At 38.2% G+C, this 12,243-nt stretch overlaps 2 pseudogenes; both read right to left on the bottom strand.

The window, feature by feature from the left end:
• LOC104994721 overlaps positions 1-12,243 on the bottom strand; it is a 54,963-nt pseudogene that overhangs the window by 28,094 nt on the left and 14,626 nt on the right.
• Positions 10,604-12,243, bottom strand: part of LOC104994737 — a 3,887-nt pseudogene continuing 2,247 nt past the window's right edge.

The raw sequence follows: 12,243 nt of genomic DNA on the forward strand, positions 1-12,243 counted from the left end.
CCCTCCTGCCTCCTCCCTCCCATACCATCCCTCTGGGTTGTCCCAGTGCACCAGCCCCTCATTCATTTTCATCAAGAGCCTCTTTAGTTCTTCTTCACTTTCTGCCGTAACAGTGGTGTCATCTGCATATCTGAGGTTATTGATATTTCTCCCAGCAATCTTGATTCCAGCTTGTGTTTCAACCAGCCCAGCATTTCTCATGATGTACTCTGTGTATAAGTTAAATAAGCATGGTGACAATATATAGCCTTGACGTACTCTTTCCAAATTTGGAACCAGTCCATTGTTTCATGTCCAGTTCTAGCTCTTGCTTCTTGACCTGTATACAGATTTCTCAGGAGGCAGGTAAGAATATGTGGTATCCCCATCACTTTAAGAATTTTCCACAGTTTATTGTGATCCACACAGTCAAAGGTTTTGGCATAGTCAGTAATACAGAAGTAGATGTTTTTCTGGAACTCTCCTGCTTTTTCAAGGATCCAGCGGATGTTGGCAATTTGATCTCTGATTCCTCTGCCTTTTCTAAATCCAGCTTGAACAAATGGAAGTCATTGTTCATATACTATTGAAACCTTGCTTGGAGAATGAGTGTTCCTTTGCTAATGTGAGAGATGAGTGCAACTGTGCAGTAGTTTGAACATTCTTTGGCATTGCCTTTTTTGGGATTGAAATGAAAACTGACGTTTTCCAGTCCTGTGGCCTCTGCTGAGTTTTCCAAATTTGCTGGCATATTGAGTGCAGCTATTTAACAGCATCATCTTTTAAGATTTGAATTAGCTCAAGTGGAATTCCATCACCTTCACTATTTTTGTTTGTGGTGATGCTTCCTAAGGCCCACTTGACTTCACATTCCAGGATGTCTAGCTCTAGGTGAGTGATCACACCATCATGGTTATCTGGGTCATGAAGATCTTTTCTGTATAGTTCTTCTGTATATTCTTGCCACCTCTTCTTAACATCTTCTGCTTCTTAGGTCCATACTGTTTTTGTCCTTTATTGTGCCCATCTTTGCATGAAATGTTCCTTTGATATCTCTAATTTTCTTGAAGAGAACTCTAGTCTTTCCCATTCTATTTTTTTTTTTTTCTGTTTCTTTGAATTGATTACTGAAAAAGGCTTTCTTATCTCTCCTTGATGTTCTTTGGAACTCTGTAACCAAATGGGTATATCTTTCCTTTTCTCTTTGCCTTTTGCTTCTCTTCTTTTCTCAGCTATTTGCAAGGCCTCCTCAGACAATCATTTTGCCTTTTTGTATTTTGTTTTCTTGAGGATAGTTTTGATCACTGCCTCCTGTACAATGTCACAAACCTTTGTTCATAGTTCTTCAGGCACTCTGTCAGATCTAATCCTTTCAATCTATTTGTAACTTCTACTGTATAATCATAAGATTGATTTAGGTCATACCTGAATGGTCTAGTGGTTTTCCCTACTTTCTTCAATTTAAATCTGAATTTTGTAATAAGGAGTTAATGATCTGAGCCACAGTCAGATGCCAGTCTTGTTTTTGCTGACTGTATAGAGCTTCTCCATCTTTGGCTGCAAAGAATATAATCAATATGATTTTGATATTAACCATCTGGTGATGTCATGTATAGAGTTATCTCTTGTGTTGCTGGAAGAAGGTGTTTGCTGTGACCAATGCATTCTCTTGGCAAAACTCTGTTAACCTTTCCCCTGTTTCATTTTGTACTCAAAGGCCAAATTTGCCTGTAACTCCAGATATCTCTTGACTTCCTACTTTTGCAATCCAGACCCCTATGATGAAAAGGACAGCTTTTTTGTGTGTTAGTTCTAGAAGATCTTGTAGGTCTTCATAGAACCGTTGTATAGTCAAAGCTATGGTTTTTCCAGTAGTCATGTACAGATTTGAGAGTTGGACCATAAAGAAGGCTGAGCGCCAAAGAATTGATTAAATGCTTTCAGAATTTAATGCTGGAGAAGGCTCTTAAGATTATCTTGGCCAGGAAGTTGATCAAACCAGTTAATCCTAAAAGAAATCAACCTTGAATATTCATTGAAAGGACTGATGCTGAAGTTGACGCTCCAATACTTTGGGCACCTGATGTGAAGTGCTGACACATTAAAAAAGACCCTGATGCTGGGAAAGACTGAGGGCATGAGAAAAAATGCGGCGACAGGGTGAGATGGTTGGATGGCATCATTAACTCAATGGACGTGAGTTTGAACAAACTCCTGGAGACAGTGAAGGACAGGCAAACCTGGCATGCTGCAGTCCATGGGGTTGCAGAGTTGGATGTAATGGAGCCACTGAATAGCAGCATGTGAAGAACAGCTATTAGCCTGCCCTGTGCCTTATTAGGGGCTTCCCTGGTGGCTCAGACTGAATGCTTAACAATGGGTCATCAGTTTTACATGGCATCTGAGCTGCCTTTCCTGAATTGGGTGTTGTATGATTGCCAGGCCATTAAATTGGGAGTACACTGTCACACCATTATTAAATGCAAGTGGTATGTACATGTTCTAGCCTGAGCAAGCCTTGAAGGTACCAGTGATGTCTATGAAGAAGCAACCCAAATGCCCATGGTTCCCATGCCTGCTGCACTGGATTCTCTATCCCAGCCTGCACTTGTGGCCTAATAGGAGGGGTAGGGGTTGTCTATAATTAACAGGGAAATAGAAGACCTGGATCTGGTTTACCAATGGTTCTGCATCATATGCAGACACCATCCCAAAGTGGACTACTCTAACACTACTCCCACTCTGTGACTTCCCTTGGCAGAGAGTGTGATGGAATATCTTCCCAATGTACAGAACTTGGATACCTGATAGCTTACTTGCCTGTAAAGATAAATGGCCAGGTATGTGATTATATAGTGATTCGTGGGCTTTAACCAATAGTTTGGCTGGATGGTAAGGGACTTGGAAACAATACTACTGGAAAATTGATGGCAAGAATATCTGAGGAAGAAGTATGTGGATATTTCCCTCTAAATGGGAAAAATCATAAATATATTTGTGTCAGATGTGAATGCTCAATGAAGGATGACTTCAGCAGTGAAGAACTTTAATAATGAAGTGGACAGGATGACCCAGTCATGGATACCAGTCAACATTTTTCTTCAGCCACCCTGGTCATCACCAAATGGACTCAAAGGGGATCGTGGTGGCAGGAATAAAGTTTACCTGTGGGATCAGCAACATGGGCTTCTACTCACCATGGCCAGCCTGTCCATGGCCACATCTTAGTGCCCAGTCTGCCAGCAGAGACCAACAATGAGTCCTTGATAGTGTACTGTTTATCGAGCTGATCAGCTAGCTTCCTGGTGACAGATTGATTACATTGGACAATTTTCCATTGTGGAAAGGTCAGTGTTTTGTCCTTATTAGAATAGATACTAACTCTAGATACTGAGTTTCCTTCCCTGCAGACTGTGTTTCTGCCAAAACAACTATCTGTGGACTTACAAGATTACTTATCTACTGCTCAGCTTACTTCAACAGCAAATGAAATGTGGTGATGGCCCCATTACTATTGAGTTCACTTGTTTTACCTAGTTCCCCTTCATTCTGAAGCTGTTAGATTGAGAGAATGTCAGAACGGCCTTTTATAACTCAGTTACAGTACTTCCTGGATGGACAGTACCATAGGTGATCAAGTTTCTTCAGAAGGCTGTGTGCTTTTAAAATCAATACTGTTTCTCAGATAGCTAGGATTCATAGGTCAAAAATCAAGAAGTAGAAATAGAAATGGCACCACTCAGTATTACACCTAGAGATCCACTAGACAAGTTAACTTCATTTTCCAAGATATTATGCTCAGAGGTTGAGAGTCCTTATAGCCAGAGGGAAGAATACTTCCACCAGCACACACAGCAGTGATTCCATTGAGTAGGATCTTAAGAGTGCTACTGGGCCACTTTGGGCTCCTCATTCCTCTGAATCATCAGGCAAGGAAGGCTAAGTCACCAGAAGTAACTGATTCTGACTACCAAGGGAAATTGGACTACCGCTCCATAACGGGATAAAGAAAATTGTGTCTGGAAAAAGAAAATCCCTCAGAGCATCTCTTAGAAGTACTAGTCTCTGAAACTTATTTCAATGGCAAACTTCAACAAATGAAGCAACATGAATGAATCTAGAGATTGTCATCATGAATAAAGTAAATCAGACAGAGAAAGATAATTATGATATCACTTACATGTAGAATGTTGAAAAAGCCTACAAATGAATTTATCTATAAAACAGAAATAGAGTTACAGATTTAGAAAACAAACTTATAGTTACTAGGGGGTAAAAGGAAAGGGATAAATTGGAAGATTGGGAATGTCACATGCATACTACCATATATGAAACAGATAACTAATAAGGACCTACTATATAGCACAGAGAACTCTATTTAATACTCTGTAGGAGAAGGGGAAGACAGAGGATGAGATGGCTGGATGGCGTCACTGACTCGATGGACGTGAGTCTCAGTGAACTCCGGGAGTTGGTGATGGACAGGGAGGCCTGGCGTGCTGCGATTCATGGGGTCGCAAAAGAGTCAGACACAACTGAGCAACTGATCTGATCTGATCTTATCTGAATGACCTACATTGGAAAAGAATCTGAAAAAGAGTGGATATATGTATAACTAAGTCACTTTGCTGTACTCCAGAAACTAACATAACATTGTAAATCAGCTATTGTTATTGTTGTGTTGCTAAGTCATGTCCGACTCTTTTGCAACCCCACGGACTGTAGCCCACGAGCTTCCTCTGTCCATGGGATTTCCCAGGTAAGAATACTGGAGTCGTTGCCATTTCCTTTTCTGAGGGATCTTCCCAACCCAGGGATTGAGCCCTCATTTCCTGCATTGGCAGGTGACTTTTTTACAGCTGAGCCACCAGGGAAGCCCCCAATAATTTTTTTTTTTAATTGGGCAGAACTTCAAATTTTCTAGACTCTTTGAGAATGATGATTTGGGTCACCCCACCAGATAAAGAATAGTGACTAACTACAGTACTTTATGAAAGTAAAGGGAAAATGGATTTGGAAGTGGAAGAAGGTAGTTATAAATACCATGAGATCAGTTACAAAATGCCTTGAGTATTTCTTCCTTACTTTGATAAGAGTACATTATGGTGTATGTGTTCGTGCTTGTGTACAACAAATGTCTTACTTTTCCCTACACTATTATTCTCTTATCATAAGATGTATTGAGTAAATATCTTATGATTAATCATTGTCAATTTAACATCATTGTATTTCAGTTACCAGATATTAAAGAGCAAATATTTTCCCTCTTAGTGTCTTTTAAAATAATTTATTTACTTATTTGTGACTACACTGGGTCTTCGTTGCTGCAGGTCTTCTGTGCAGGCTTTCTCCAGTTGCGGTGAACAGGGACTACTCTTCCTTGAGGTGCATGAGCTTTTTATCATGGCGACTTCTCTTGTTGAGCAGCTCAGGCACCAGAGTGCACTGGCTTCAGTAGTTGTGGGTCACAGGCTTAATTGTCCCGTGGCATGTGGAATCTTCCTGAACAGGGATTGAACCCATGTCCCTTGCATTGGGCAGGCAGATTCTTAACCACTGGACTGCCAGGGAAGCCCCCTTTTGATGCATTTTTGATTGTACACAGCACAATTGCGTCGTTATTGGTAGAATTATGCTCTTACTGTTATCCTTATTTTAAATTTAATTATAATTTTTAAAAAGTGTTTATGGGTACCAAGTTGACAGTGGGTACACTTGAAGATCTACAAGACTTCCTAGAACTAATACTGAAAAAAATGTATGTCCTATTCATAGGGGATTGGAATGCAAAAGTAGGAAGTAAAGAGATACCTGGAGTAGCAGATAGATTTGGCCTTGGGACACAAAATGAAGCAAGGCAAAGGCTAACAGAATTCTGCCAAGAGAACCCATTGATCATAATAAACACCCTTTTTCAACAACACAAGAGATGACTTTAAATATGGACATCATCAAATGGTCAATACTGAAATGAAGTTGATTACATTCTTTGTAGCCAAAGATGGAGAAACTGTATTCAGTCAGAAAAAACAAGACCTGGAGCTGACTGTGGGTCAGATCATCAGCTCTTTGTAGAAAACTTCAGGCTTAAACTAAAGAAAGTGGGGAAAACCACTAGGCCAGTCAGCTATGACTTAAATCAAATCCCCTTTGAATACACAGTGGAGGTGACAAATAGATTCAAGAGATTAGGTCTAGTAAACAGAGTGCCTGAAGAACTATGGACAGGGGTTCATAATATTGTACAGGAGTCAGTGAGCAAAGCCATCCCAAAGAAAAATGCAAGAAGCCAAAGTAGTTGTCTGAGGAAGCTTTACAAATAGCTGAGGAAAGAAGAGAAGCCAAAAGCAAGGGATAAAGGGAAAGCTACTCTCAACTAAATGCAGAGTGCCAGAGAATAGCAAAGAGGGACAAGAAGGCCTTCTTCAATGAACAATGCAAAGAAATCGAGGAAAACAACAGAATGGGAAAGACTAGAGATCTCGTCAAGAATATTGGAAATATCAAAGGAACATATCATCTAAAAATGGGCACAATTAAGGACAGAAATGATAAAGACCTAATAGATGCAGAAGAGATCAAGAAGAGATGGCAAAAATATACAGAAAAGATCTTAATGACCCAGATAACCACAATGGTGTGGTCAGTCACCCAGAGCCAGACATTCTGGAGTGTGAAGTCAAGTGGGCCTTAGGAATCACTGCTGCCAATAAAGCTAGTGGAGGTGACAGAATTCCAGCTATTTAAAATCCTAAAAGATGATACTATTAAAGTACTGCACTTAATATGTCAGCAAATTTAAAACCCAGAAGTGGCCACAGGACTAGTCCTCATCCCAATTCCCAAGAAGGGCAGTATTAAAGAATGTTCAGACTACTGGACAATTATACTCATCTCCCATGCTAGCAAGGTTATGCTCAAAATCCTTCAAGCTAGGCTTCAACATTTCATGAACTGAGAACTTCCACATGTCCAAACTGGGTTTAGAAAAGGCCAAGGAACCAGTGATCAAATTGCCAACATGTGCTGGATCATAGTAAAGGAAGGGAATTCCAGAAAAACACACATGTGGGATCTTCCCAGACCAGAGATTGAGCCAGTATCCTCTGCATTGCAAGGTGGAGTCTTAACCACTGGACAGGCTGGGTAGCCCTATTTGAACACTCTATGGGATGATATTGTGAAACTTCTCAACAGCATCAGATATTGATGAGAAAAAAATGTTTATAAATGTACATAAAGAGAAAGGAACTGTGGAGACTTTTAAATCTCCAGGTTAAGAAAATCAATACAGCTTCATAATAAAGAGTATTTATGTTATATTATTAGCATCTCCAATGTGTAGTTTAATCCAATATAAGTAGTGTTCCAGACAACTGGATGAACTTGGCATTGTGATAAGCAATGTGATAGTTCATTGCATCTAAATACCATTAAATAATATATAAGTAATTTAATTTCATAGTTTCTTGAGCTTTGTTCAAGTTCATACTTGACATCTTTTCCAACATGGTACTGAAATGACATATATGATATACAAAAATAAAAAAAAATGTTTAATAGAAGTGAGAATGGGAAAACATCAGTGAGGAGATTTGGTGAATTTCTGGAAAGCATAAAATAGTTAAGAACTTTTTTGAAAGACACATCAGAGCAGAATCTCTAGATTAGACTTGTTCAACAGAAGGCTACATAGGAAGCCTGAGTTTCTGAGAGACCCCCGGTGCCTTCTTCATACCCACCCAACCTAAAGAAGGACTTGACAGGTAAACCATGCTCACATACTCATAGCTTGTTGTCAACCTTTTCATTCAAACAAAAGGCCAATTAGGGAAACAAACTTTTATGATTATAAAACACATATATCATTTGCTTATTTTAGCAGTGTAGTCTTTGGGTCATAACTATATGTGTATGAAAAAGCAAAACTTAAAATTACAGGAAAAAATCAGAACAATGGGAATATTATACAGCAAAAAAATGAATGCATTATAGATATATGGAAATACATAGATTCCCTAGTGAAAAATAATGAAAGCATCATGACTGTTATCCTTTCACTTGCTTTCTGGGGTTTGGTGACGTCCTCAAGAAGCAAAAGGAAAGCAGATCATAATCTTGTGAGCTGCACCTCCAAAAATATGTAATAATGTTATTTGTTGTAAATATTTATATGGTTTGTATCTTTAACCCAAATGTCTAACTAAAGAGCTTCACCCTGATATTTTGTCATACTCTATCACTGGAGCCGATCCTCTTTCTAAGAAGAACAAGATTAATTCACTTTAGGTGTGTGATGCTTGTGATCATCTTGAAAGAAAAACATGAAGGTCCTTGACATAGAGTAGCCATCCCAGGCCTAGTAATCTCTGTGGGCTTAGTGAAAGACTGAAAAGTAAGTGATGCATTCATGCTTCATTTGAAATATTTGTGCTGTCAGAATCATTTCAAGTTTACATATATTGCATAAATATTTATTTAGGACCTCATGTGTGTAAGCAACTCTGCTAAGCACCACATAGGAATGAATGAGAGAATAGTGAGATTTCTAAACTGTAACCTAAAAATAGCTTATAAGCCCCAAATAAGAATTACACAATGTTATCAATGGCCTAAGAGCCTAAATAAAGTATTCAATGTTTCAAAATGAGGCAGCATTATTTTTCTCTTTGAGGTGTTCTGGAAATGTGTTGTAGAAGATATAACATTTAAGATAGACCTTGAAGGAAGGACTGTTATAATTTCAAATGAAGATGGACATACTTGGGGAGAATGTTCCAGTGGAGAGACCTGTATGAAAACAAACATGTACCTGAGAGGAACATTTGTCCAGAAGAGTTTCAGTCATTCATTTTGGTTATAGCATTGGGTCCATTAGGAGAATAGTGGAAGAAGAGAATTTGGAGTTAAATCAAGATTTTTGGGGGGAAAGACCCCAAATAATGGCAACATGAACAAATGCAGAGTAAGACAGATAGTTAAGGATAGATATGTTTATAAATTACACAATATGTAAATACACATAAACAAATATACATATGCATATAGAGATTTCTAGATAGGTATACTCTATATACATAATCTGGTAGCAATACAATTCACTAAAAATTATTGAAGAGAAATATAAATCAGAGTTCTTTTCATAACAAATAATCTGACAACAATTTTTGGAACATAACCAAATAGTAGAAGTATCAAGAATGTTGAAAATGACAGAGGTGAGTAGTTTTAGAGTGAGGGCATCAATGGTGTTAGTAGGAATGTGTATGGAATCAGTGGTGAGACTGGAAGGTCAGAGATAGACCTGAAGATGAATCACTTATTATTCTTAGAGTATGGATTGTGACAAAAGCTAACATTTAAGGATTGTGGTGGCATAAATCATGCAAACTTTTGCTCATTTTCATGTCTTTCCCAGCTACTCATTGAACTCTGACAGATCATTTTAATGTTAGTTGTACTTTGGTAATATGCACTTGAAGCCTCTTGTTAACAACACATTCTAATAATCTATACATATTACTTCTTTTTTCTGATTAGTTTCGCATTTCTCAAAATTGTATGAAAGTTGAGACCATTTCCTTCCTATTCTGCTACTTCTTTTTTTCCTTTCTATGCCCATAACAATTAAATCTTCAGTCTCGTTGTTTAGCTTTCTCAATCAGTAAAGCTTTTCAGATTACCTTACAACATACCCACAAACTGGACAGAACCATTCAAGAGGAAAGATAGTGAGAGACATCCTCGCTCTTCTTGTTAGATAGAGACACATTGAGCTAAGAGTATCCTCTTGCAATTTGACCTGATTTTTCCTGCTTTAACTCCTTTCTCATTTTTCATTTTTATTGGCTACTCATTTCTGTTGCCTTTTTTGTGTGATTAGAGAGTTGCACGGCTTCCCAGGTGGCTCAGTGGTAAAGAACCTGCCTGCCAATGCATAAGATGCAGGCTCAATCCTTGGGTTGGAAGACCCTGTGCAGGAGGAAATGGCAACCCAGCCCGTATTCTTGCCTGGGAAATTCCATGGACAGAGGAGCCTGGTAGGCTACAATCCATAGGGTTGCAAAGATTGAGACACAATTGAACAACTGGGCACAATTGGAGCACAAAGAGTTGAAACTCTACAAAAAAGTGAAATTTACTATGTCCCACATAGAGTGAAATAGAAGACTGTTCAATGGCTAGCAGAATTCCTGAAATTTGCTCTGTTTATTCAAACACAGGCCTGTCACCACTGGGGAGATAAACATGATATGATTCTTCAGGCTGTGCAGGTTTCTTAATATTAAAGACATCATATTTCAATTTTTTTAAGAGTGAATATACTATCATAGTGCTTAATGCATTTATGAAGACATATTGAGAAGATATGTGCAGAAGATTTTAATTTGTTTTCATTAATTTTTTTGGTATAACATGAACACTTGATTAGAATTTTATCTACTTTTTTGAGTAACGTACATAGAGTTTCAGATGCTTATTAGTACTCTCAGCTTAATTCTTTAAAACACTTAGGGTAATAATGATAACTGCAAAACACTTTGAACCCTGGTCAACAGTAGCACCATCTAATCTGCACAGTTTATGACTTTCAGTAAAAAGTGAACTGATATGAATATGAAATCTAAGCATTCTTCTTCAATACTTTTGCCAGTGAATCTATGACTTTATTTCTCAAGCTATAGATAATTGGATTTAAGAAAGGAATTATGGTCATGTAAAACAGAGAGTACATCATATTTTGATCATCTGCTTGTACAGACCTAGAGCATATATACATGACAAGAAGAGGCCCATAGTATAAAGAAACAGATAGGAGGTGGGCCCCACAGGTGGAGAAGGCCTTAGTTATGCCTTATACCAACTTCTTTTTTTAAGACTGTAAAAATAATAAATGTGTAAGAGATGAGAACAGTAAGAATGCTGAACATCTGTATTGACCAAGAGAAAATAAATAGCATCAGAAAATTAATGGAAGGGTCAGTACAGGAAACCTTAAATAGTGGTACAAATTCACAGTAAAAGTGATGTATTATATTAAAATTACAGAAGGTCAATCTTAATAAAAGTTATATTATGAAGTATGGCATGGAAAAGGCCACCTAAAAATGATGAAACTAATAGCTGAATGCATAGTCTATTGGTCATAATAACTGGATAAAGTAATGGTTTGCAAATGGCCACATAGCAATCATATACTGCTGTTGCCAGCAAAAAGCATTCAGTGGTTATTCTGGTTCCAAAGGAAAACAAATTGTATCTTACATTCAGTGAGAGACATCATTTTGCTCTTTGCAAAGAAATTGACCAGCAACTGGGGCGTCACTGTGGATGATATCCAGGCGTGCACCAAGGCCAAATTCTCAAGGAATAAGTACATGGGGATGTGAAGGTGAGGATCATTGCAGATGAGAGCAATCAGGCCAAGGTTTCCCATGATGGTGAGGAGATATATCACCAAGAACAGAAAGAACAGGGGAATTTGCCCTTCTGGCTGATATGTGAGTCCTGTGAGAATGAATTCTGTCAGCAACGTTGCATTTTCCTTTCCATGTCCTCACTGGGTATAACCTGAAATGAAATGGAGTAAACCAGAAATAAAGACAAAGAATTTTCAACTTGAGTAAATGGGAATGAGAGTTGAAATAAATCATGCATATCTGAATGCCCTCTTAATTTTATTACCTCTATAATAGATGAGATCTATTTGGATGAAATATGCCTACATGTATGCTAAGTCACTTTAATTGTGTCTGACTCTTTGTGACCCTATGGACAGTAGCCCACCAGGCTCCTCTGTCCATGGGATTCTCCATGCAAGAATACTGGAGTGGGTTGCCTTCTCCAGCTCCAGGGGTTGTTCCCGACCTGGGGATTGAACCTGCTCTTATATCTCCTGCATTGGCAAGTGGGTTCTTTACCACTAGCCAACTAGCCCTGGGCAAAATGACTTTGAGAGGAGAGGGAAGAGAATGCAAAAGAATTCACAATGTAGAGTCACCACTTTGGTGACATATTTGATGTGAAGGGGGTGGTCAGTGAAGAACAGAGAAGTCGTTTAGTTGACTGGATAGATTTTCATTAAAAATTGATTGATAACTCATCAATCATATAACTCATAGCCAGTCTGTTCCATTGTTCTATATGTCTGTGGTTTTTTTGCCCAAAACATTCTGTTTTGATTACTGTAACTTTGTCATATTGTCTGAAATATAGAAGGGTTTTTTATATATATATATAAATATTTATATATATATATATATA

Source organism: Bison bison, unplaced genomic scaffold, assembly GCF_000754665.1.
Source record: "Bison bison bison isolate TAMUID 2011002044 unplaced genomic scaffold, Bison_UMD1.0 scf7180017864265, whole genome shotgun sequence".
Classification (NCBI taxonomy): domain Eukaryota; kingdom Metazoa; phylum Chordata; class Mammalia; order Artiodactyla; family Bovidae; genus Bison; species Bison bison.